This window comes from Panthera leo, chromosome F2 (assembly GCF_018350215.1).
Source record: "Panthera leo isolate Ple1 chromosome F2, P.leo_Ple1_pat1.1, whole genome shotgun sequence".
In the NCBI taxonomy this organism is placed as follows: domain Eukaryota; kingdom Metazoa; phylum Chordata; class Mammalia; order Carnivora; family Felidae; genus Panthera; species Panthera leo.
The window spans coordinates 24,216,330-24,242,928 of record NC_056695.1 but is presented as its reverse complement, the minus strand read 5'-3'; the positions used below and the strand labels follow the sequence as shown (position 1 = coordinate 24,242,928).

The 26,599-nt window shown below is 37.2% G+C and overlaps 1 non-coding gene across 1 annotated transcript; it reads left to right on the top strand.

The window, feature by feature from the left end:
- Nucleotides 1-21,070: 21,070 nt before the first annotated feature.
- On the top strand, nt 21,071-21,176 carry LOC122211348. Its single transcript, XR_006198647.1, has one exon. It is a non-coding gene; the product is annotated as a U6 spliceosomal RNA (small nuclear RNA).
- The last annotated feature ends 5,423 nt before the right edge of the window (nt 21,177-26,599 follow it).

Genomic DNA, 26,599 nt, shown 5'->3' with positions numbered 1-26,599 from the left:
AACTTAGTGATAGTACTTCAGTTAATCTATAATTTTTTAGCACTCTTCAAAGCCTTCCTATATTTTGGTTATGTGATCATTATAAAATTATTACTCCATGTTATTATTGAGGTACTAAAAATGAGAATGTCCCCCAAATTATAAATTGAGATATTAGAGCAGAGGTGTTCTCAAGGTAATAATGTGGAAGACAATCACCCTTTGAATTACAACATATATGTAGCTAGCTATTTGGGAATTTTTCAGAAAAAAAATCAGAACATTGTAGGAATCGTTATTTTCTTTTGTTTTTTACCTACACTTCTCATGAGAGTTGACAAGATGAGAGTCCACATCTGTGTTCTCTGTGCATTCTTTGACAGTTTGTGTCCTATAAGCCACCACAATTCTTAAGTGAAAGTATATAACAGAGCCCTTCTAGTTCAATGGAAAGAAGACCCTCCCTGTGTCCAAAAACTCCTCTAAGCAGGTGTTAGGCCAGGACTAGTCATCTTGAGAGAAGGGGCTATATCTTGTCTGTTTATAAACCAGGGCCTGCCTAGCATGGTACTTGTCACTCCATAAATACTCAGAAAATAATTATTTAATGGAATTAATGGATGGATAAATAGTACTGCACCTTAATTTCAGGAGACAGAAGATTTGGGGAAAGGAAAATAGCCTACCATTGTTCTCGTAGTGGAATTAAGCAATGCTCAAAACTCATATGTGAAGTTCATGCCTGTGGGGGACAATCTTCTGCTTTTAGAGAATGTGTTGCAGTGAAGAGGAAACAACATTACTGTTACTTCAAGGCAGAAAACTGAGCCTTTGCACTGTTTTTGTCATTTCTCTATGACTTTGTATGAATCATATCAGTTCTCTGAAACTTAATTTCATCACCTATCAAATGGGAAGACCAATAGCACCCTGAGTATTTCATGACTCATCCTATCAAGTGAGATGCTCTCTATGTGGAAGGTGACAATATTGTCATGACACATATAGTAAGGTGCATGCTCACCCTTTCTTCAGAAAGACAGCTGTGGGTCCTAAAATATTCTTAAATTATCAGTTCAAATATTTGTATTTAATATACTAAACTAATTGTAGAAATTAAAAATATTGCTCAGAATTTTTTTATAAAATTTAGAGCAAAACATGGTTTCCGGGAATTGTAAATATCAATTCTCGGAAAATACCATTTGACCTGTATTTGTGAGGAAAAAATTTTAATGCAAGTCTTATTTAAGCAGAAATCCAGCAAAATCCAGGGACTGTGAGACACTAACATGATGCAAACTAAATAAAAGAACATTTGACTATCCTAGTATTTTAGCTAAAGAACACTTTACCCCTAGAAGGCCTGCCCATAATGATGCACTATCCTCACTGGGAATGCTTCTGGTAGATGGCCTAACACTGTCAATCCACCTTGTTCAAGGTTATGCCCCCTTCCCAGGGAAGCCCACATCCAATGGCTGAGCACTTTACCCCACCTTAGACAACTCTGAAGGATCATGCCAGTTTCAGAGCTCCCCTTAGTGTTAGCAAAGGCCTCCATTGAGACCATCTCACAGCTCACCTCCTTAGCCCAGTCCTGCTTCCTTCTCTTTTAAGGTATGGATCCCAAGAGCATACTCTAAGAAACCTCCTACATGTTAATCTCCATCTTAGATTCTGCTTCTTCTAGAGCCCAACCTGCAACAATTCTCAAATTAAGCTTAGGAACTTTTTCAAATTGAAACTACTAGGTTTCTAGGTTGCACAATAGCAGCACCAACACAGTGTCTTACCTTGTTTTCATATTTACATTATTGTCCCACCATGTCCTTCACCTGGAATGATGGCTATTGCTTGACAAAATCTAAATCTCTTTTAAAAGCAAATTATATATCGCCTATAAAATTCCTCCTCTGTACCCCATAGCATTTTGGTTATACCAGTTGTTTAACAAGAGTTGCATTGCACGGTTGATTACTTAGATCAGTCTTTTCCGTGAAACTGCATATTTCCTAAAGGCAAGGAATATGCCTTATGTTTATAAATACAAGGTCTACTTTTATCATGGGCAGTACTCAATAATTATTTGACTTGAATTGAAAAATCTTATTACTACTGTAAATTCAAAGGATATATTCAAATTTTATTGTCATCTCAGCATTTGGTTGTAATAATTTTTCTCCGAGACCAATGTTTGGCTTGTTATCTGAGATTTTTATGATTATGAAATTTTTGATGAATAGACATGACATCTAGTCATATATCAAAGGCCACTAAATTTCATATTAAAGGAAGATACTTCCAAGGTAAGGAGAAAACTGCCATGAAGCCATTTTCCATTAAGTACCTCTACAGTACCCTGGAGGCACAGAAGGAAGACCATATTCTCCAATACATTTAAGAGAGGGGAAATTATTATGAGTAATTTACCAAAGCCATAGTTTCTATCTGGAAGGAAGGATGGAGTTTGGAGAAGTATGTGGTATTCAGAATAAGAAGGAATGTGTCCATATTCTCAATGACTTTGGAATTTTTTTTAGAATTCTCTTTGATAAGACATGGCCCAAATCACTATGCCTCCCACCTACATCAACTAAATGTGATGATAAAATACTAGTATCATGTTTTTCATTGGAATTTTATAAAAATCATAAGTTGCATGCAAAGTCACTTTGGAAAACATAAACAATGAGTGTTTACTCAATAATTGCAAAAACGGGGCGCCTGGGTGGCGCAGTCGGTTAAGCGTCCGACTTCAGCCAGGTCACGATCTCGCGGTCCGTGAGTTCGAGCCCCGCGTCAGGCTCTGGGCTGATGGCTCGGAGCCTGGAGCCTGTTTCCGATTCTGTGTCTCCCTCTCTCTCTGCTCCTCCCCCGTTCATGCTCTGTCTCTCTCTGTCCCAAAAATAAATTAAAAAAAAAACGTTGAAAAAAAAAAATTAAAAAAAAAAATAATTGCAAAAACACAACTCCATTCTAGGTGAAACAATGCCTACGAGTGAACATTTTTCTCACCACTACAAAAATTGCTCTCAAAATGCTAACACAAATATAGAAGGAAATTGTTTTTGCTAGCCTCTTTAGGGAGGTTCTTAAAAGTATGTTGATCCTATACCTGAATGACATTTTATGTGGTCAGATATTTGAAATGTGTGACCAACTATTTACTGGCTTTCAAGCAGATAGTTACAGGCTTGCAAAGTATACCAATATTTATTGAATACTTGGTGTGTGCCAACCCCCAGGAGTACAGCAGTGAACAAAATTTACTCCCTGTTTTCTTGAAGATTTACAGAATAGTGGAAGCACAAGTAAATTGAATCCTTAAATCTGTTTTCTGTTTTAATTATAATGGGAATGAATGAGTGATTAAATTATTGGTACTCCATAAATTGATAATTAAGATGCGCAAAAAAGAGATGGCAGGTGGATTATAAAAGATGTTCAAAGGAAAATTTGGAAAAGATTAAGGTCAGTCAGAGGTAGTCATTGCTGATTTTGAGTGTCTGTGGCATTCTGACATAACGCTTTACATCACACATCCTTTTCCATCTTTTTTGCCTGCTTTATGAATGATTTCCACTCAACATGCTTATTTGGAAAGACTCAGGAAAGAATGAGAACAAGAATTCACTCTATTTCCTTGGTTTTAGTCCTAGGTTTGCCTCTAACTAGATGTGTGACTTTGGGCAAATCATGTAACTTCTCTGATCCTTAATTTGCTCTCTGACAAATAGGAGTTTCGGCTAAATAAATTATTATGCCCCTCCTGGTTCTAAAATTCAGTCATCTCTCATTTAAATAGGAAGTTTGTATGAAAGAATTAAAAGAAATATAACCAAAAATACTATTTCTCATAAGGTATGTTTATCCTCAATTTTTATTATACTTACCAAAAATATTATATTTATGAATTCCTAGCATGTCACTTATAGCAACACATTGTACACAATTTCCCAGATAATATGAAAATGTGATTTACCCCTTTTCTGGAACTCTGAGGAAAAATTAATTTGATGTTTTAAAATAGATATGTTCAAAATAAGTTAAAGTAGACAGTTACAAGTAGAGCTTGAGGAGGCCTGGGCAGTCTTGACCTTAGAGATTACCCAGTTACTTCTAGTTATGGAAATTGCATTTTCCATATGACATGGGACACCAGGCACCCACTGCTGTTCATATCCCCACTGCTATCCATACTCCACTTACCCCACTTTTTTTTTTTTTTTTGAATTCCTTTTCAATGGACTCTCTTCCTTCTAAGACACACAGTGCTTGCATCTCTTATGGTGAACACATGATACTTGGTTCCTGGATAAGCTCTTGCATATATACATACTGAGAGGCTGGAGACAAGCAAGAACCACCCCCCTCCCCCCAAACCTGTCTTCTCCACTACTGTTAGCACTGATTCCTTGCAGCTTTCCACCATGATCTACTAGACTACATGCTTTGGGGGAAACCCACTGCCTACTCACAGGTCCATGTAACACTCTTTCTTGTTGCCACTTTGGCTTTCTCTTTGCCTAAGGGAGTGAAGCCACTTAGGACCCCTCTGTGAATTGGATTTTTCTGGTTGAAAGTTTATCTAAAGTAATAAGTGGTTTGTTGTAAAGAAGCAGTAAGTCTACAACTAGAACACCTTTGGAGACTAAGGCTGACTTGGGGACACTGGAATAGAACACAAATGGGCAGACCATTCCACTAGCTAAGGGGGCTACAATCAGGCTTCTGAACGTGGTATATCACCTCAACTTCAAAAGTACTTTATAAAAAATTCAAAGGCCATAAATTCACATTTTACCTGAATTTCTTTTGCTCAAAATAGTGTGTTGTGATCTATTGGCTGAACCCTTCCCACTATGAAAAACAAAACAAAATCCTATTTAGCCATGAAAAAGAATGTGATCTTACCACTTGTGACAACATGGATGGACTTAGAGGGTTATTATGCTAAGTCAGAGATAAATACCATATGATTTCACTTATATGTGGAATCAAAAAACAAAACAAAACAAAAAACCCAATTCATAAATACAGAGAACAGATGCACCTGGGTGGCTCAGTAAGTTAAGTGTCTGACTTCAGCTTAAGTCCTGATCTCCTGGTTTGTGGGCTCAAGCCCCTCGTCGAACTCTGTGCTGACAGCTCAGAGCCTGAAGCCTGTTTCAGATTCTGTGTGTCCCTCTCTCTCTCTGCCCCTCCCCGACTTGTGAGTGTACACTCTCTCTCTCAAAAATAAACTTGATAAACACGTATAGAGAACAAACTACTGGTTTTTAGGAGGGAGGTGGAGGGATGCGTGAAATAGGAGATGAATTGATACAAACTTCCAGTTGCAAAATAAGTCATGGAAATGAAAAGTGTATAGCATAGGGAATATAGTCAATAATACTGTAATAACTGGTAACCACACTTATGGTGAAAATCTAGTAACGTATAGAATTGTCGAGTCTGTTGCACACCTGAAACTAATATAACGTATGTCAACTAAAATTAAAATTCCATAAAATTGGTAAAATGCACTTAAAAGTGCATTTGCTGATGCAAGTCTCTTAATAAGTCTGTTTCCCTATCTGTCTAGAAGGGCTAGCAATATCCCCTCCAAAAACTTCACAAAGGAAGTTGTGAGAAATACAGTTATAATATAGTAGGGGAAAAAATGTTAACTTGTTTGCTATTGGTAAGGCTTCCAGTCAACAGTAGGCTATTAATAGCTAAGTTTTGAGGGAGTTAAAAGTTAAACTTTTGACCACTTGGGGACAGCATGCCTACCCCTCTCATTGTTCAAGGGTCAACTAATATAAAAATTCTTTGTGAGCAATAAATCATAAAAATATAGGCTTGTCACATCCATTACCTTGCTTAAATTATGCTTCAGAAATTAAGGTAGTTCAAAAGGGAAGCCATGATTTTCACTTTTTAAAAAATTCCGTTCCCCAAAAACCATTGACTATTAAATTGATCCCAAGGGAATTGGAGGGCGAGAAGGAGAGGAATTGTTTATTTTGATGTCTCCAAGAAGAATGACAACTAAAAGCAGTATGCATCCTGCTTCATTAGCCCTGTGTGTGAATTGGAGGGTAGAGAAGCTTCCTTGCTAGATGCTAACATTTGCTGATTGTTGCATCGTGTGCTAGTTGTGGGTGGACAGTATTCGACACTCCTCAAGAGCTCTTGGTTCTGATTCAGATGCTTCCAAGAGCTACTAAAGCACCCTCCACACTGAGAGTGCAGTCAGAGCTGGAAACCACTGCTCAGAGTGGCCATTGCACATGCTTCTGCATTTACTCTAATAGCAGACAGGAGCAGTAGGAAGCAAGGGGGCTCAAAGGTGTCTCCTGTAAGTAAATCCATAAAGAGCCTATATCCATATATGCAATTCATTGGATGCTGAGAAGCAACTTTTTGCCTAAAGTAACAGTTTATAATCATGACATTGTGGATAAAACATAAAACATGAAAAGAACATGAGGAAAAGACTGCTTCCACAGGCTTTACTGAATCCCAGTTGGGCTTCTTCTGGCCTTTCCACATTCCAAGTGTTATCCACTCTCTTCAGCATTTTGGCTTGAGAACAGCTGATGAAAAAAGAATTGATTGAATTCAGAACAGTCTTTCAGATGGCTGGAATAATCAACCTCCATAATTTTAGTCTTAATAACTAAATGCGATGGAGCGCTTAGCAACTCAAATGACTGCTCAGTTACTCCAGAAGGCAACTTGCAGCCATCTACAAGGTTGCTTTGTGCATCCAAAGGTCAGCTAGCTTATAGAAGAGAAGAAGAAAAGGCAATTGTAAGGGGATTAAATGATCACTCCTGATCTGTATTTAAATAAGTTCCTGCTGTTACTTGTTAAACAAGAAAAGGTTTGGAAGCTTCCATTTGTTAATGTTGTTCAAACATCTGCTATAGACATTCTACCAATTGGGCTTGGAGCCAGAGAACCAAACTATGAATGCTGCTAAAAGTCAGAGGGGCCCAGTGAATTGCCTAGAGGAAATGTCCTGCCACAAACATCTGTAGTTTTTTGGGTTTATTTTTCTCAGTTGAAAGGTCAGTATTTCTAGGGTTGCTGGGTCCCTCTACAGTGGTCTAAAGTTTTAGGCTGTACCCTGGAATCATGTGGGAGCTTTAAAAAATAGTTATGTACATCTCATCCCCAGCCCCAGAATCTCATTTAATTGTGCATGACCACTGTGATTTTTAACCACCCCCACGTGATTCTAATCTTCAGTAAGGCTTGAGAATGTTCTAAAAGGATAGGACTTGGTAGGTGAAAGATGTAAACACAGAGCCTCGCAATATAATTTAATTAGAGCAAATTTGGGCTCGTTTGTTCTGGTAAGTTTAGGCTGTTCTCTGAACAATGGAAAATTTCTCACCAATCCCCTGCCCTCTTGCCTCTAGCCTCCCATCACTTTTCAAACATCTCATTCCTTTTTATTATATTCCGTAACTTTCTGTAAATGCACAAGTTCTTTTTAATATCTTTTTGGGGGGAATTCATCATATTTGATCTGATTTCTTTCACATTTTAGTTTGACTTCATCGATATTCCTGTGTTCATTCTTTGAAAAGGATTTCTTGGATGGTCCTTATTCTGCTAGATTTATGTCATTTGCAAACGCTCTGCAAAATAATAGTTTGGGGAGCAGGAGGGCAAGGGGATAGAGCACTCTTATGCTTGTCATGAATAAGACAAGATACCTCCTAGGGTCACTGAAAGTCTCTTGGTAAACTTCAAATGTGAAAAGCCATTAATAGCTCTGCCTGATCTGCTGACTGCATTGTGAAAGGAGGTGAGCCTTCTGGTCTCCCGGTTTTCTTCTATCTGTCGCTGAGCAAACAGTGTGTACCACATGAGGTATTATTTAGACCTTGATGTGTTACTTGGCAATAAAGGAGGAAACACATATAATTTGTTAGATAATCTATCACAGACGTACATACAAAGTCAATTAGGAAATTAAAAAGCTAATTCTAGTGCCAGTTATAAATATACCCAATGCCCTGTTTGAGTACACACTCAGGATCCACTTTAAGAAGGGCAGAGGTGAGCTCCCTCTCCTGGTGTTTTATTGGCCTTTTTTATAAGGATCTGAGGTGCAAGAGTGGATTTCAGACCTGTAATAGCTTGTGAGACCCAGCTAGTTTAGGATCAGAGCCCCAGCAAGGAAATAACAGAGTTAAGCATTAGACGCAGGAAGGGGCCCTTTTTCTGTTGTTTTTACATTCTCTTGCACTTGAACAAAAGTTGTTTATTGTTTTAATAGAACTACAATCACAAATGTTGCCATGGCACGGATTCTGTCAGCATTTCCATTGTAACCTTTGCTTTCAGGGGGTTTTAACTCAGCCATAAAACTTCCTCTGGGTTAAAATCTGGCACCAAAAATAACTTGGAATCTCTAAGGCTCAGCCATGAAGGAAATAGTTGTGTGTGAGTGTGTGTTTATGTACCTTTAAAAAGAAATTCCTTAGACAGTTCTTAAAGAGACACCATAAAATATTTTCCCCCTGATTTAAGTGTTAAGTTTTTAACTCAAAATTTCATCTCTACCCTGTTAAAAGTGAATTCATTTAAAGCACTTTACTAATCAATATAATATGGAGATATGTTTCCCTTTACCTATTTGTCTCTCTTCCAGCATCCCTATAAAAAAGATTGCTAGTTTCTGTGTAAATAAGTCCAGTGTCACTATTCTTTGGTCACAGCTTATCAATCTTTTGAGTAACACAAACTGTTTATACAATAGTTTCCACAACACAGACCATAAAATGCTTTGGCTTTTGAAAACTACCATCTGTTCATCTTTTCTCTTAAACATTTATAAGAGGCATGAATTAAGTCAATAAAGAAAATGTCCTCAAGGGATTCAGGAGATGGGACAAGGTGGAAATTGGAAATAATTGGAAAATTCTAGTCTTATCTCACCCCTTCTCCTAACTTTATATGAAAACCTTAGTAAGTTTCAGAATACCTCTGGAAATAACATTTTTATCAAAAGGGTACATTTGGGTTGCACGGTCTCTTGATCCCTATACCTCTCTAAAATTTAAGAGTGTAAAGACATTTGGGGGAAATCCAAGACAGGCGGGGAAGGCAGGACCATACCTTGTGTGTGTGTGTGGGGGGGGGGGGGGGGGTTGGTTCTAGTAGGGGAAGGATTCTATCTTAGCATAGTGAATCAGTGTCTTAAGCCTATGACTTTGAACCTGTTTAGGGAGTGAAGGCAAAGTTTCAAGACCAAAGATGAATTTATGGCAACCAAGAATCCAGCAATGTTGTGGGGAGGGTGTAGCGGAGCTGGTCCTAGTAGTATAGTCCTAGGTAGACCATTCCTGAGATGATCTTGATCATGCCTCCTTTTATTTTGCTCACCTTCTTAAACATGTTTGCCAGCATCTCCATCAGTGCAGTATCTGATATCCTTTTAATTCCTTTTGTGTTTAATTTTATCAGAGTTAGGATGGTAATTGTTTGTAATGAAGCACCCTAACCAGAATAAATAGAACCTGTACCAGCACAAATTATTTTCCTTAGGAGGTATGTAGAATCTTTCTTTTTAGAGTGTGATCCTTAGACCAGCAGCGTTGACATCACCTAGGAATTGGTTAGAAATGCAGAATTTCGGCTCCTTCCCCGAACCTACTGAATCAAAATCTGCATTTTAATGAGATTTCCAGATGGCTCATGGGTACATTAATGTTTTAGAAGCATTAACCTAGTGTAGCCCTCTGTTTGAAGCATAAAACTAAGTTTAGCATACACACTGAACTATAGATTATCACTCCTTCAGATATTACCACCTCAAAATTTTTTCAGCTTAATATCATACTTAAAGCCTTAAGAAAATGGAACATTATAATATGCTGTGGGTCCCAGATGTTCTTTACCTTTGTATCTTTCTGGTATCTAGACACTAAAGAGGAGTTCAATAGTTTTTAGTACGTTGCTTTAGAATTCACAAATTTTCATATAGTCATTTCTTAAATATTTACTTATTTATGTTATATCACTCCCAGATTACTTCCTTTTTCTGGTACTTACTATTTTTCAAAAGGGCTAAATAGTCTCAGACATCCCTGGTGGCATGCAGAATTGAAGATGCCAGGATTCTCACAGAGCAAGTCAGAGTGGAGCCAGAGAAATGTTGATTTCCATGCTATACTTGTCATCACCTGTGTAAACTGAGAAAAGCGTATGTCATCTCCTCAAGATTCTTAATAATGCTATGCAAGTAGGCAATATCATCCCACTATAAAGGTGAGGAAACCGAGAATCAGGGAGATTTGTATGTCTTCCCCACAACAACCAGGTAATTCCCAGACTCTGGTCTTCACATTCCACATACATCACATTCTGTTATACTGCAGCCCTCCAAAAGAAGGCAAGGGGCTGGAGCTCAGTGAAAAGCAACAGATGCTAATCGAACATGGAGGGCTCCTAAAATTAGAAATTCTCAAGCCATCTTTCTTGTGCAATGTCTTCATAGAAGGAACAAAAGAGGGCACCTAGGTGGCAGAGTTAGTTAAGCATCTCAGGTCAGGATCTCATGGTGCTTGAGCTCCCCTTTGGGCTTCTCTCTCTCTCCTTCCCTCCCTCTCTAGCTTTCTGTCTCTGCCCCTCATGGGATTCTCTGCCCCTTGCTCACTTGCACCCTCTTTCTCAAAAGATAAAATAAAATAGAAATTCTGATATTAAAAAAGAACAGGAGACTTGGAGTCAAGAGACATGGGTCTTAATATTACCACAAACACTCTTTGTGGAACGAGTAGTAATTTAGTCTAAATCAACATGTTCTAATCTACAAAAGGAAGATAACTATCACTGATAAGGGAATTTTGTAAAAAGTACTTTGAAAAACAGCAAACAATTATAAAAATTTAGCTGCAGCACCACTATCAATTCTCAGGGCTGATAAATATGGCCTAATGGCCATTTTTATCTCACAATTACAAATGATAAAATCCTCTTAAAATTCACCATGCAGGGACATGGAGGAGAGGGAAAGACGACTAAGCTGGTCCATCACTAGAAGTGATTAAATGATGTGTCTTTTTTGTTTAAATATTCCAAATCTCGCCATTTTTCTGTCCTATCAGTTAATAAGAGGTATCTATTAAAATCAGCTACTGTGTGAATTTGTCTACTCTTTTTAGTTCTGTCACATTTTGCTATGTATATTTTGAAGCTATGTTGTTAGGTGCATACAAATTTAGAGTCACTATATCTTCTAGTGAAGTAAACATTTTATTATGAAAAGCTTTTTATCTCTGGAAATATTTTTGGCTTAAAGTCTACTCATCTGGTGTTAATTTAGCTCTATCACCTTTTTTTCAGTTAATTTTATCATAGTCAATGTATTTCTATGCTTTTGCTTTTAAATTTTTCTGTCTTCTTAAGTTTAATGGTATTCATCTATGCTTACATATAGTTTTTAAATCCAGACTGACAATATTTATCTTTATTCACTGGTATATTTTGTTTCATATATGCCATTCTATATTTTCTATACGTTCCTCCTCTTCGAGCTTTCTTTATCTCTTGCCTTAGATTTTATTTTATATATAATTATAAAAAAAATTTTAATAGAAAAATATTTATTGAAGTATAATTAACATAGTGTTAACTTAGTTTTATGTGTACAATAAGTGTAGTCTTAATCTCCATTATCTATTTCACCAATCCCCCACCCATCTCCCCTCTGGTAATCACCAGTTTATTCTATTTTAGACTCTGATTTTCTGTCTCTCTCTTTTGTTTCTTGAATTCTACACATGAGTGAAATCATATGGTATTTGTCTTTCTCTAATTTCCTTAGCATTCATATACCCTCTACATCCATCCATGCTGTAGTAAATGGCAAGATCTCATTCCTTTTTAAGGCTGAGTGATATTCAATTGTGTGTGTGTGTGTGTATACATATATATATATACCACTTCCTTTTTATCCATTTATATAACCCTGAACACTTGGGTTGCTTGTTTCTTTTTTTTTTTTTTTTTTTTTTATTTTTTAATATATGAAATTTACTGTCAAATTGGTTTCCATACAACACCCAGTGCTCATCCCAAAAGGTGCCCTCCTCAATACCCATCACCCACCCTGCCCTCCCTCCCACCCCCCATCAGCCCTCAGTTTGTTCTCAGTTTTTAACAATCTCTTATGCTTTGGCTCTCTCCCACTCTAACCTCTTTTTTTTTTTTTTTTCCTTCCCCTCCCCCATGGGTTTCTGTTATGTTTCTCAGGATCCACATAAGAGTGAAACCATATGATATCTGTCTTTCTCTGTATGGCTTATTTCACTTAGCATCACACTCTCCAGTTCCATCCACGTTGCTACAAAAGGCCATATTTCATTTTTTCTCATTGCCACGTAGTATTCCATTGTGTATATAAACCACAATTTCTTTATCCATTCATCAGTTGATGGACATTTAGGCTCTTTCCATAATTTGGCTATTGTTGAGAGTACTGCTATAAACATTGGGGTACAAGTGCCCCTATGCATCAGTACTCCTGTATCCCTTGGATAAATTCCTAGCAGTGCTATTGCTGGGTCATAGGGTAGGTCTATTTTTAATTTTCTGAGGAACCTCCACACTGCTTTCCAGAGCGGATGCACCAATTTGCATTCCCACCAACAGTGCAAGAGGGTTCCTGTTTCTCCACATCCTCTCCAGCATCTATAGTCTCCTGATTTGTTCATTTTGGCCACTCTGACTGGCGTGAGGTGGTATCTGAGTGTGGTTTTGATTTGTATTTCCCTGATAAGGAGCGACGTTGAACATCTTTTCATGTGCCTGTTGGCCATCCGGATGTCTTCTTTAGAGAAGTGTCTATTCATGTTTTCTGCCCATTTCTTCACTGGGTTATTTGTTTTTTGGGTGTGGAGTTTGATGAGCTCTTTATAGATTTTGGATACTAGCCCTTTGTCCGATGTGTCATTTGCAAATATCTTTTCCCATTCCGTTGGTTGCCTTTTAGTTTTGTTGGTTGTTTCCTTTGCTGTGCAGAAGCTTTTTATCTTCATAAGGTCCCAGTAATTCACTTTTGCTTTTAATTCCCTTGCCTTTGGGGATGTGTCGAGTAAGAGATTGCTACGGCTGAGGTCAGAGAGGTCTTTTCCTGCTTTCTCCTCTAAGGCTTTGATGGTTTCCTGTCTCACATTCAGGTCCTTTATCCATTTTGAGTTTATTTTTGTGAATGGTGTGAGAAAGTGGTCTAGTTTCAACCTTCTGCATGTTGCTGTCCAGTTCTCCCAGCACCATTTGTTAAAGAGACTGTCTTTTTTCCATTGGATGTTCTTTCCTGCTTTGTCAAAGAGGAGTTGGCCATACGTTTGTGGGTCTAGTTCTGGGGTTTCTATTCTATTCCATTGGTCTATGTGTCTGTTTTTATGCCAATACCATGCTGTCTTGATGATGACAGCTTTGTAGTAGAGGCTAAAGTCTGGGATTGTGATGCCTCCTGCTTTGGTCTTCTTCTTCAAAATTACTTTGGCTATTCGGGGCCTTTTGTGGTTCCATATGAATTTTAGGATGGCTTGTTCTAGTTTCGAGAAGAATGCTGGTGCAATTTTGATTGGGATTGCATTGAATGTGTAGACAGCTTTGGGTAGTATTGACATTTTGACAATATTTATTCTTCCAATCCATGAGCACGGAATGTCTTTCCATTTCTTTATATCTTCTTCAATTACCTGCATAAGCTTTCTATAGTTTTCAGCATACAGATCTTTTACATCTTTGGTTAGATTTATTCCTAGGTATTTTATGCTTCTTGGTGCAATGGTGAATGGGATCAGTTTCTTTATTTGTCTTTCAATTGCTTCATTGTTAGTGTATAAGAATGCAACTGATTTCTGTACATTGATTTTGTATCCTGCAACTTTGCTGAATTCATGTATCAGTTCTAGCAGACTTTTGGTGGAGTCTATTGGATTTTCCATGTATAATATCATGTCATCTGCAAAAAGCGAAAGCTTGACTTCATCTTTGCCAATTTTGATGCCTTTGATTTCCTTTTGTTGTCTGATTGCTGATGCTAGAACTTCCACCACTGTATTAAACAACAGTGGTGAGAGTGGGCATCCCTGTCGTGTTCCTGATCTCAGGGAAAAAGCTCTCAGTTTTTCCCCATTGAGGATGATGTTAGCTGTGGGCTTTTCATAAATGGCTTTTATGATATTTAAGTATGTTCCTTCTATCCCGACTTTCTCAAGGGTTTTTATTAAGAAAGGGTGCTGGATTTTGTCAAAGGCCTTTTCTGCATCGATTGACAGGATCATATGGTTCTTATCTTTTTTTTTGTTAATGTGATGTATCACGTTGATTGATTTGCGAATGTTGAACCAGCCCTGCATCCCAGGAATGAATCCCACTTGATCATGGTGAATAATTCTTTTTATATGCTGTTGAATTCGATTTGCTAGTATCTTATTGAGAATTTTTGCATCCATATTCATCAGAGATATTGGCCTGTAGTTCTCTTTTTTTACTGGGTCTCTGTCTGGTTTAGGAATCAAAGTAATACTGGCTTCATAGAATGAGTTGGGAAGTTTTCCTTCCCTTTCTATTTCTTGGAATAGCTTGAGAAGGATAGGTATTATCTCTGCTTTACACGTCTGGTAGAACTCCCCTGGGAAGCCATCTGGTCCTGGACTCTTACTTGTTGGGAGATTTTTGATAACCGGTTCAATTTCTTCGCTGGTTATGGGTCTGTTCAAGCTTTCTATTTCCTCCTGATTGAGTTTTGGAAGAGTGTGGGTGTTTAGGAATTTGTCCAATTCTTCCAGGTTGTCCAATTTGTTGGCATATAATTTTTCATAGTATTCCCTGATAATTGTTTGTATCTCTGAGGGATTGGTTGTAATAATTCCATTTTCATTCATGATTTTATCTGTTTGGGTCATCTCCCTTTTCTTTTTGAGAAGCCTGGCTAGAGGTTTGTCAATTTTGTTTATTTTTTCAAAAAACCAACTCTTGGTTTCGTTGATCTGCTCTACCGTTTTTTTAGATTCTGTATTGTTTATTTCTGCTCTGATCTTTATTATTTCTCTTCTTCTGCTGGGTTTAGGCTGCCTTTGCTGTTCTGCTTCTATTTCCTTTAGGTGTGCTGTTAGATTTTGTATTTGGGATTTTTCTTGTTTCTTGAGATAGGCCTGGATTGCAATGTATTTTCCTCTCAGGACTGCCTTCGCTGCGTCCCAAAGCGTTTGTATTGTATTTTCATTTTCGTTTGTTTCCATATATTTTTTAATTTCTTCTCTAATTGCCTGGTTGACCCACTCATTCGTTAGTAGGGTGTTCTTTAACCTCCATGCTTTTGGAGGTTTTCCAGACTTTTTCCTATGGTTGATTTCAAGCTTCATAGCATTGTGGTCTGAAAGTATGCATGGTATAATTTCAATTCTTGTAAACTTATGAAGGGCTGTTTTGTGACCCAGTATATGATCTATCTTGGAGAATGTTCCATGTGCACTCGAGAAGAAAGTATATTCTGTTGCTTTGGGATGCAGAGTTCTAAATATATCTGTCAAGTCCATCTGATCCAATGTATCATTCAGGGCCCTTGTTTCTTTATTGACTGTGTGTCTAGATGATCTATCCATTTCTGTAAGTGGGGTGTTAAAGTCCCCTGCAATGACCACATTCTTATCAATAAGGTTGCTTATGTTTATGAGTAATTGTTTTATATATATGGGGGCTCCGGTATTTGGCACATAGACATTTATAATTGTTAGCTCTTCCTGATGGATAGACCCTGTAATTATTATATAATGCCCTTGTTCATCTCTTGTTACAGCCTTTAATTTAAAGTCTAGTTTTTCTGATATAAGTATGGCTACTCCAGCTTTCTTTTGGCTTCCAGGAGCATGATAAATAGTTCTCCATCCCCTCACTCTCAATCTAAAGGTGTCCTCAGGTCTAAAATGAGTCTCTTGTAGACAGCAAATAGATGGGTCTTGTTTTTTTTATCCATTCTGATACCCTATGTCTTTTGGTTGGTGCATTTAGTCCATTTACATTCAGTGTTATTATAGAAAGATATGGGTTTAGAGTCATTGTGATGTCTGTATGTTTTATGCTTGTAGTGATGTCTCTGGTACTTTGTCTCACAGGATCCCCCTTAGGATCTCTTGTAGGGCTGGTTTCATGGTGACAAATTCCTTCAGTTTTTGTTTGTTTGGGAAGACCTTTATCTCTCCTTCTATTCTAAATGACAGACTTGCTGGAGAAAGGATTCTCAGCTGCATATTTTTTCTGTTTAGCACACTGAAGATATCGTGCCAAGCCTTTCTGGCCTGCCAAGTTTCAAAGGAGAGATCAGTCACGAGTCTTGTAGGTCTCCCTTTATATGTGAGGGCACGTTTATCCCTTGCTGCTTTCAGAATTTTCTCTTTATCCTTGTATTTTGCCAGTTTCACTATGATATGTCGTGCAGAAGATCGATTCAAGTTACGTCTGAAGGGAGTTCTCTGTGCCTCTTGGATTTCAATGCCTTTTTCCTTCCCCAGTTCAGGGAAGTTCTCAGCTATAATTTGTTCAAGTACCCCTTCAGCACCTTTCCCTCTCTCTTCCTCCTCTGGGATACCAATTATGCGTATATTATTTCTTATTAGTGTATCACTTAGTTCTCTAATTTTCCCCTCATACTCCTGGATTTTTTTATCTCTCTTTCTTTCAGCTTCCTCTTTCTCCATAACTTTATCTTCTAGTTCACCTATTCTCTCCTCTGCCTCTTCAATCCGAGCCGTCGTGGTTTCCATTTTGTTTTGCATTTCGTTTAAAGCGTTTTTCAGCTCCTCGTGACTGTTCCTTAGTCCCTTGATCTCTGTGGCAAGAGATTCTCTGCTGTCCTCTATACTGTTTTCAAGCCCAGCAATTAATTTTATGACTATTATTCTAAATTCACTTTCTGTTATATAATTTAAATCCTTTTCGATCAGTTCATTAGCTGTTGTTATTTCCTGGAGATTCTTCTGAGGGGAATTCTTCCGTTTGGTCATTTTGGATAGTCCCTGGAGTGGTGAGGACCCACAGGGCACTTCCCCTGTGCTGTGGTGTATAACTGGAGTTGGTGGGCGGGGCCGCAGTCCGACCCGATGTCTGCCCCCAGCCCACCGCTGGGGCCACAGTCAGACTGGTGTGTGCCTTCTCTTCCCCTCTCCTAGGGGCGGGATTCACTGTGGGGTGGCGTGGCCCGTCTGGGCTACTGGCACACTGCCAGGCTTGTGGTGCTGGGGATCTGGCGTATTAGCTGGGGTGGGTAGGCAAGGTGCACGGGGGCAGGAGGGGCAGGCTTAGCTCGCTTCTCCTTAGGTGATCCACTTCAGGAGGGGCCCTGTGGCAGCGGGAGGGAGTCAGATCCGCTGCCCGGAGGTTTGGCTCTACAGAAGCACAGAGTTGGGTGTTTGCGCGGAGTGAGCAAGTTCCCTGGCAGGAACTGGTTCTCTTTGGGATTTTGGCTGGGGGATGGGCGAGGGAGATGGCGCTGGCGAGCGCCTTTGTTCCCCGCCAAGCTGAGCTCTGCCCTCCGGGGCTCAGCAGCTCTCCCTCCCTTTGTCCTCCAGCCTTCCCGCTTTCTGAGCAGAGCTGTTAACTTATGACCTCCCAGACGCTAAGTCGCGCTTGCTGTCGGAACACAGTCTGTCCGGCCCCTCCGCTTTTGCCAGCCAGACTCGGGGGCTCTGCTTGGCCGGCGAGCCGCCCCTCCGCCCCGGCTCCCTCCCACCAGTCCACCTCGCCGCCCTTCCTACCCTCTTCCGTGGGCCTCTCGTCTGCGCTTGGCTCTGAAGACTCCGTTCTGCTAATCCTCTGGCGGTTTTCTGGGTTATTTAGGCAGGTGTAGGTGGAATCTAAGTGATCAGCAGGACGCGAGGTGAGCCCAGCGTCCTCCTACGCCGCCATCTTCCGGAACTCTGCTTGTTTCTTGACTACTGTAAATAATGCCACAATAAACATAGGGGTACATATATCTTTTCAAATTCGTGTTTTTGTTTTCTTTGGGTAAACACTCATAAATGGGATGACTGGCTCATGTGGTAATTCTATTTTTAATATTTTGAGGAATCTCCATATTGTATTTCAAGGTAGCTACACCAATTTATATTCCCACCAACAATGCATAAGGGTCCTTTTTCTCCACAGTCTTTCTAACACTTAATAATTCTTGTCTTTTTGATAATAGCCATTCTAACAGGTGTAAAGTGATATCTTATTGTGGTTTTGATTTGCATTTCCCTGATGATTAATGATGCTGAGCATGTTTTCATGTGTCTGTTGGCCATTTGTATGTTTTTAGAAAAATGTATATTCATAGGGTGCCTGTGTGGCTCTGCTGAGCTTCCAACTTCAGCTCAGGACATGACTTCATGGTTGCTGAGTTCAAGCCCCACGTGGGGCTCTGTGCTGACAGCTCAGAGCCTGGAGCCTGCTTTGGATTGGGTCTCCCTCTCTCTGCCCCTCCCCCACTTGTGTGTGCATGTTCTCTTTCTCTCAAAAATAAACACTAAAAAATGTATATTCAAGTATATTATATATAATTTTGTCATATTTTATTTTTAATATACTTTCTATTAGCTTAGTAGTTATTTTACTTTTGTGTGTGTGTTTACTCTAAAATTGCCTTGTCAAATAATAGCCACTAGCCATGCATAGGTATTTAGATTTGCATTAAAGAAAGTTGTGTTGACAGCACTGCAGAGGTTACAATATCCATCCTTTGCTAAGGTAAATTAGTTTTATCATTTTACATTAAACTTTACATTATCCTATTTACTCACCTCCATTTACTATTCATTTTAATTCAATATATATTTGAAGTACCACAAGACACTATTATATAACCAGCTTTTATTCATATTTACCTGTGCATCTGCCTTTTCTGTTACTCTGTTTTCACTATTTTTGCATTACTCTATCTTTTCATCCATCTTCCTTCTGCCGGAGGAATACTCTTAAGTGTTTCCTTTAGTGTGAGTGTACTGCTAAAGAAATTCTATTAGTTTTGATTATGTAGAAATGCTTTTATTTCACCTGTTTGAATAATATTTTAGCTGTGAATGGAATTCTAGGTTGGCAGTAACTTTATTTCAGTACATTGAAGATATTCTGTTGTATTATGGCTTTTATTTTTTCTGTTGGAAGTCTGCTCTTGGGGCTTATTGTTGTTTCTCTGGAGTCTATCTTCTCCTACGTCTGCCTTTAAGGTTTTATATTTTCTGATATTTTAGTATGCTGTGCCTAATGTAATTTATTTTTTTTATTGTAGATGCAGAGTCCAAATTCTTCTTAAGTTTTGTGGGGTTTTTGTGTTTTATTAGTTTTGAAAAATCTTCATTCATTACTTCTTCAAATATTGCATTAGCCCCACTTTTTCTCTCATTTAATTCTGCAACTTTGATGTTTGTAAGAATTTTCTAAATATCCCCTTAGTATTTTTTTCTTTTTGGTATTTTTCCACCCTTTTTTCTATTGTGCTTCAGTCTAAATATTTTCTTCTGGTCTCTCTTTCTATACTCTAATTCCCCTTTCAGCTATCTCTAATATGCTATGATATCCATTTTATGAGATCTTCAGTTACTTAATATTTTTCATTCTGGAGTTTTTATTAGCTTTTTAAAATGCTTTTCAATCCTTTGCTAAAATTTCCAAATTTTGGTTTATTGTCTTGAATACATTAAATGTAAATTCCAGGTCCGTTAACTATTATTCATGTGTCCTGAGTCTGACTTTATTAGCGGTTATTTTTCTTGGTTTTGAATTTTATCTCCTCAGATAATCATTTAATCGCTTCAGTTGTTTCTGAAGCTAAATAAATTATCCTTATTTTAATATGGATTAGAATTTTATTCACAACCAAATTAATTCCTTTTAGAACTTAATCTTTTGTATTTTAAAGCATACCTTTAGGTAATTTCTCCATCTGCTTTGCAAAAGTCTATAAAGTAAGCAATTCATCTAGCATATGTATTCTCTCTGATTTATGTTCTCAGTATCAATAACTAGGAAAAAAAAACAAATGCCTTGTGAATGTTACTTTATCTGTTCAGATAGGCTTTACATTAACACTATTTGCTACAACCTTACATATATTTTCAAGACATTTGTCACATTTTGAAAATTTTAGGCTCTATCCTATAATTTTTTTCTTAACAAATAAAAATATCTACCCTCTGAGTAGCCCTAGCATTATGGTGAATAAAAAAAAAAAAGATCTGCAGTTAGCATTAAGGTAGATTTTCACTGTGGGATGAAAAATTTTAATTGTTCTTAATGACTTCCTTTTATATGAATTATTAGTTTTAAATATTTCACTTTTTTATTATTTGAAAACCAGAAAATATATGCCAAGAACCTTTTTTGAGGAAAAAGAGAAAGTTCTCCAAATCAATTCTTCTGGCACACAAAACATTTCATAGTACCTAATCTGATTTCATACAATTACCTACATTTTCTCTTTGAACAACTTACCTTTGCTCTTTGGAAATCCCTGGAAAAATCAAAGAATACAATATAAGGAGGGACCATCACTAAACATCAAGGTCAATAACCATGACATAACAATCTACATTTGATGGCAAAGTTCCTTATAAACTAGTCCTCTTCTGGCTCATTTTTTTTACTTGATCTCTATCACCAAACTTCCTCTGATTTTTCCTTTCCAATTTTGTCTTAAATCTGCAAATTCCCTAGTGCAAAGATTTGATTTTCTGAATTTAGGGTTTCACACTCTCACTCAACTATTCGTATACAGTACAGAGTTCCCATTGTGAAGGGAAAATGAAAAGAGCCATTTCCTTGGACTTTATGCCTTTAGGAGCTCTTAATAGCCCTTTTATAAAGTAAAAGACAGCTTGACCTAATATTATGTGTATTTTCTCCTCCTGCACTAAAATTCTTTCCTCTTCTCCATTTCTCCCGCCACCACTTTGAGTGACTTTCCACTCCATTGTCTTTTCTTTGTATCGCATACTGCCACTTTTAAAAATTCACTTTTATCCTTAACTAATGTGATAAGTCTTTCTTCCCTTGTACACATTGTCCCTCAGCTATATAATAATAAACTATTCTTATGCTCACATTGACAGCACATGTACTAAAATTGAAATGATACAGAGAAGATTAGCATGGCCCAGCACAAGGGTGACGTGCAAATTCAGGAAGTATTTCATATTTGGGGGGAAAAAGAAAAATAAAGTATTCTGATTATTTTTGCTTCCTGAACCTTCTTTTCCTATACCTTTCTAATTGTAAATCTGGGCAATTGGAGAAAATTTTGCCTCCCTTACAAAGTTTCTCAACATACTGAAATTCTACCTATGTACATGTCTCATTATATGCTTTTTAGAGCCAGCATATTAACATATTTGAGGTGCTCACCAATTATTGAATGAATATTTCTACTGCCCAAGTGAAGTATTTTACACAATAACAAAATATTTAGACCAGTCCCTCTAACTCTCACATTTACCTTTACACTTAGAATTTGCCAATATATTAATCAACTAAATTGTAACATTGAATTGTTTAAGCTATCTCTAGCAGCCATTGGATTTCTGCATGAGGCACAGTTTCCTGACAAAGGTATTCCAGCAAAGTAACCCATCTGTTCTCAATTATTTTCCACATTTGTTTCATATTCAGCATTCATTGCCCCATTCTTAAAGTTTACATCATTTAATTTATTCTTGATATGTGCCTTATCTCTTATGAGGCCATCTTCTGTGAATTTCATTTGGCTCATAAGTTGTCCTTCATATGGTATGCAATCTTTTTTTTTTCACCTGTAACTATTCTGTGAGGTCCATTCTTCTTTGAAACTTCCTTTACTACTTCTGATACTAGGGAAACAATTAGATAAATAACCAGGTATTGAAATGCTTCTTCTCAACCTGCGATTTTATCTGCAATACCAAGGTAATCCATATGCTTTAAATAAGATCAAATGAGAGAATATATGTAATATAACATTTGATCATAATATGCTATAACCGCTTATAATTATTATCTGTTGGGAAGAAACCAAACTCAGGACTTCCTTTAGGAGTAGTAAATTTTCTCTCGTGTTAGCATAAAGAATCCTTCCCACAATTACCTGCTATCTAGTTAAGACCAAAAGCTTAATATAATCTACATTTGTTGAGTATTTGCCAAGTATCCAGCACTTAATCCCTGTGATTCATGTGTGTGTGTATATATATATGTGTGTGTGTATATATAGTACATATACTATAGTGTGTGTATGTGCATATAGTACCTAACTGACCTACATTCTTAACTACTATGCTATGACACTTTAAGGAAATAAGACACATACTGATTAAATTTTAGAAGAGTGAAAAAGAGATTGAACAGCTATAGGACCCTGGGCTTCTGAGAAGTAGCAACAAACTTAGACTTGGAAGGGTTCGTATTCCCATATACACAATACTCATATTTATGTTTTGATTCTCCAAACATTTTCAGTATCCATCATTGTAAGTACTTTGTTTCGTGAGTTGGTCTTTTGCTTTGTGCTTATAAGCAATATATTTGAAGAATAGAAGGAAAACATCTCATTAGAAAGGTAAAGTTCATTGAATAACAAACTTTTTGACAGTGTTCTGGTTAGATATAAAAAACACAACAAACATGTAGTTATATGTATCCACAAATTGGCTAGAGTATAAAACTGTATAAGGAAAAAAAGGAAAAAAAAACCTATGAAATCTTTAAATTGCTAAAGGAAAGAAAATGACCTTTCTTGTTCTTTTTACGATACTTTACAATGTCTCTGTGAAATAGGATGCAATGTCTGAATATCAAAGTAGAAATTTAAACAATAGCCTTGCCTCTCATAACCACTTACCAGATAGATACTTCATCGTACTCCTAACTTTACACATTGTGAATCCGCTGGGCTCTGAAAACAATAATAGTATAGTCCTTTTGGCCGAACATATGTCATTCCTAGTGCAATAAATTTTCATCCAACCAAAAAGGCGGCAATGAATTTTTTTGTGTGGCAAATTTTAATATTATCTTCTAACTGTATTAACCCTGAAACCTTCAACCTATGTGAAATTCTAATCCGCAGTTACTTTAGAAAGCAAAGATTTAGCTTACATCTTTTTCCAGAGTCATTAACACTGCAAGCGTAATTTCCAAAAGTAAGAACCATCTCCAGTGTTATGGAAACAGTTGTTCATCTTTCCAGGAAAACATACTCTGTCCTTTAGTATTCTAATAATTTAAACTTCCTAGTCATATTGAACAAGGGAGCATATCTATTTTCTAGTGGCATTCTTTAGTTTATCTTGAGGAAAGAAGTAATTTGAAGCAACTGAACCAGCTAAAGAAGTTTTTAAAGGAAATTACGTTTCATTTATTGTATCCTTGCTATGTATTGACATGAGGCAGCCCATACCTGAAAGCACTGGCTGGACAGTATTCCCTGAACTGCCATAATGACACCTTTCATTTTAATTACTATAATCATGACCTGTACTATATCTTCTCTCTCCTCTAACCAAATCATATGGTATTTGTCTTTCTCTGACTTATTTCACTTAGCATAGTACCTAGTTCATAGTTCCATCCATCTTGTAATAAATGGCAAGACTTTATTCTTTTCATGGCTCAGTAATATTTTACTATATATATGTATACCACATCTTCTTTATCCATTCATCTATTGGTCACTTAAGCTCCTTCCGTATCTTAACTATTATAAATAATACTGCAATAAATAGATATGCATGTATATTTTTAAATGAATATATTTTCTTTGACGAATACCCACAAGTGGAATTATAAGCCAGCTAAAGACAAATATCACATGATTTAATTTATACATGGAATTTGAAAAATGAACAAACAACAACAACAGGAAGATAGACTCAAAAAGAACAAACTGGTGTTGCCAGAGGGGAATGGGCAGCTAGGATGGGTGAAAGTTAGTAAGAGGTACAAATTTCCAGGTACAAAATAAGTCACAGGGATGAAAAGCATGGCACAGGGAATATAGTCAATAATATTGTAATATACTTTATGGTGACCGTTGCATAATGTCTATAATTGTTGAATCACCATGCTGTATATCTGAAACTAATTTCGTATTATATGTCAACTATACTTCAATTAAAGTTTTAAGAAAGGAATAACCAAAACCTTATCAATTTGTTTTTGTCACTGTTCTTTATTTTTCTTGATGGCTTCTTGTTTTTCAGTTTCTCGGCAGCCTTTTAAAAACAACTGTTAAAAAATCTCCTTAGCAAACTATGCAATGTTATTTTATGCTTTTCCAATTGAGATAATAATCCTGAAGAGTTAAACTTTACGCAAAAATTAGCCTTTTCCATCCAAGAGGACCTATTATGGTGTGGCTGAAGCACATTTTAAAATAGCTTTCTTTTACATGTGCTTATTTACCTTGTTGAGTTCAAGAACTGAAATTCCTACAGACTCACATAACTAGACAAATGAAAGCCTCTGCTCTGAGCCCCGCTGCAGTCCCTTTCATTAATCAAATCAGCACAGTTCATACATCTCAACTATGCCATCACCTATTGCTAGATCTCTTTTCTTTACCTCTTGATTACCCAAAGTCAATTTACAAACAAGTCTCATCACCTCTACCAGTAAAGCAGGAGGTTGATAAGCTTGAAAGAGCAAAAAATTGCATCTATGTTCAGTAGTTTCTAACTGAAATTTAATATTTGCTTTATGAATGACTCAACATAGTAACAGTGTCCATGACTTCATCACCAATACGAATTACAGATATTTTCATATATTACTATTATTTTAGCTATTTGCAATAGTATTTATCACTACTTTGCAATTACAGTGGTTATCAGACCCGCTACTAATTCTTCTTAAGTAGTGTATGACTGAAGCTACACAGGTATTGTTTCACAAATTTTTTTTTTACTGTTTTTATAATTACATTTTACTACCATGTTTTCTTTGTGCTTGTTTGCATTGTATGCTATGCATTTTAAACCATGATTCTAAAGGCGTTTTGTGGGTTTACCCACACACTGCCAATGGGGGAAATAAAACTATCCTGAATAATGGTCTTTCTCACTAATGCTACCACAACCAGCCCAAGTTAGACACGTTATCATCTTCAGCCTGGACGGTTGCAATAGCTAGGCTCTCTGCTTCTACTCTTGTTCCCCCAAAATGTTTTCCAAAAAACAGCCAGAGTCACATTTAAGTTTTTTTTACTATTTTATTAAAAATTTTTTTACTTCTATTTTTAAGAAAGGTAGTTGATCTATTAGTTTCAGGTGCACAACGTGGTGATGCACAGTTATATACATCATGAAATGCTAACCGCAGTAAGTGTAGTTACCATGTGTCACCGTACAATGTTATTGTCCCTCTACTGTACTTTTCATCCCTGTGACTGACTTACCTTATAACTGGAAGTTTGTACCTCTTAAACCCTTTCACCTGTTTTGTCCATCCCTCTACCCCCATTCCCTCTGTCAACCACTAGTTTGTTCTCTGCATTTATGAGTCTGTTTCTGTGGTGTTTTTTTTTTTGTTTGTTGTTTTGTTTTTTAAATTGCCCATGTAAATAAGATAATATATCGTTTTTCTGACTTATTTCACTTAGCATAATATCCTCTAGAACCATGCATATTGTCACAAATAGCAAGGTTTTATTATTCTTATGACCAAGTGATAGTCCATTCTGTATATATACCACATCTTTGTTATCCATTCATCTATTGGGGTTTTTTTCCATACAAATTTTAGGATTGCTTATTCTAGTTCTGAAAAATGCTTTTGTTATTTTGATAGAGATTATATTAAATGTATAGATCGCTTTAGGTAGTATAGACATTTTAACGGTATTTGTTCTTCCAATCCATGAGCATGAAACATCTTTCCATTTTCAAATGTCGTCTTCAATTTCTTTCATCACTGTTTTATGATTTTCAGAGTAGAGATCTTTCACCTCTTTGGGTAGGTGAAATTGTTTTTTAATTTTTTTCTGCTCTTTCATTATTGGTCTATAGAAATACAATAGACCTGTAAATTGACTTTTTATCCTGTGACTTTACCAATTTTGTTTATCAGTTCTAGCAGTTTTCTGGTGGAGACTTCTGGGTTTTCTATATATAGTATCATGTCATCTGCAAATAACGAAAGTTTTACCTCTTTCTTACCTATTTGGATGCCTTTTCTTTTGTTGTCTGACTGCTGTGGGTAGGACTCTTAGTACTATGTTGAATGTAAGTGGTGACAGTGGACATCCTTGTCTTGTTCCTCACCTTAGCTCTTAGGTATTCCCTACTGAGGATGATGGTAGCTGTGGGGTTATCATCTCCAGCCTGGACAGTTGCAGTAGCTGGGCCCAGGGCCTGGTGCTTCCAGGAGTGTCTCCAATGTGTGCTGCATGTGCTCTGCTGTTGTGTTCTACGTGCTTTATCCTTTAGGCCAGTAATCTGCAGAGGCTCTCTTTGACCTTGTGGGTAGTGTTTGGTCCCTGGTCTGAATGTGGCATGTTTTAACTAGGTGTGCCCTGGTCTGCTTGTGAATAAGACCTCCTTTCTGCCACCACCAGAACCAGAGCCTTGCAAAACTCCTGGGTTGAGAGAGTGTTGGC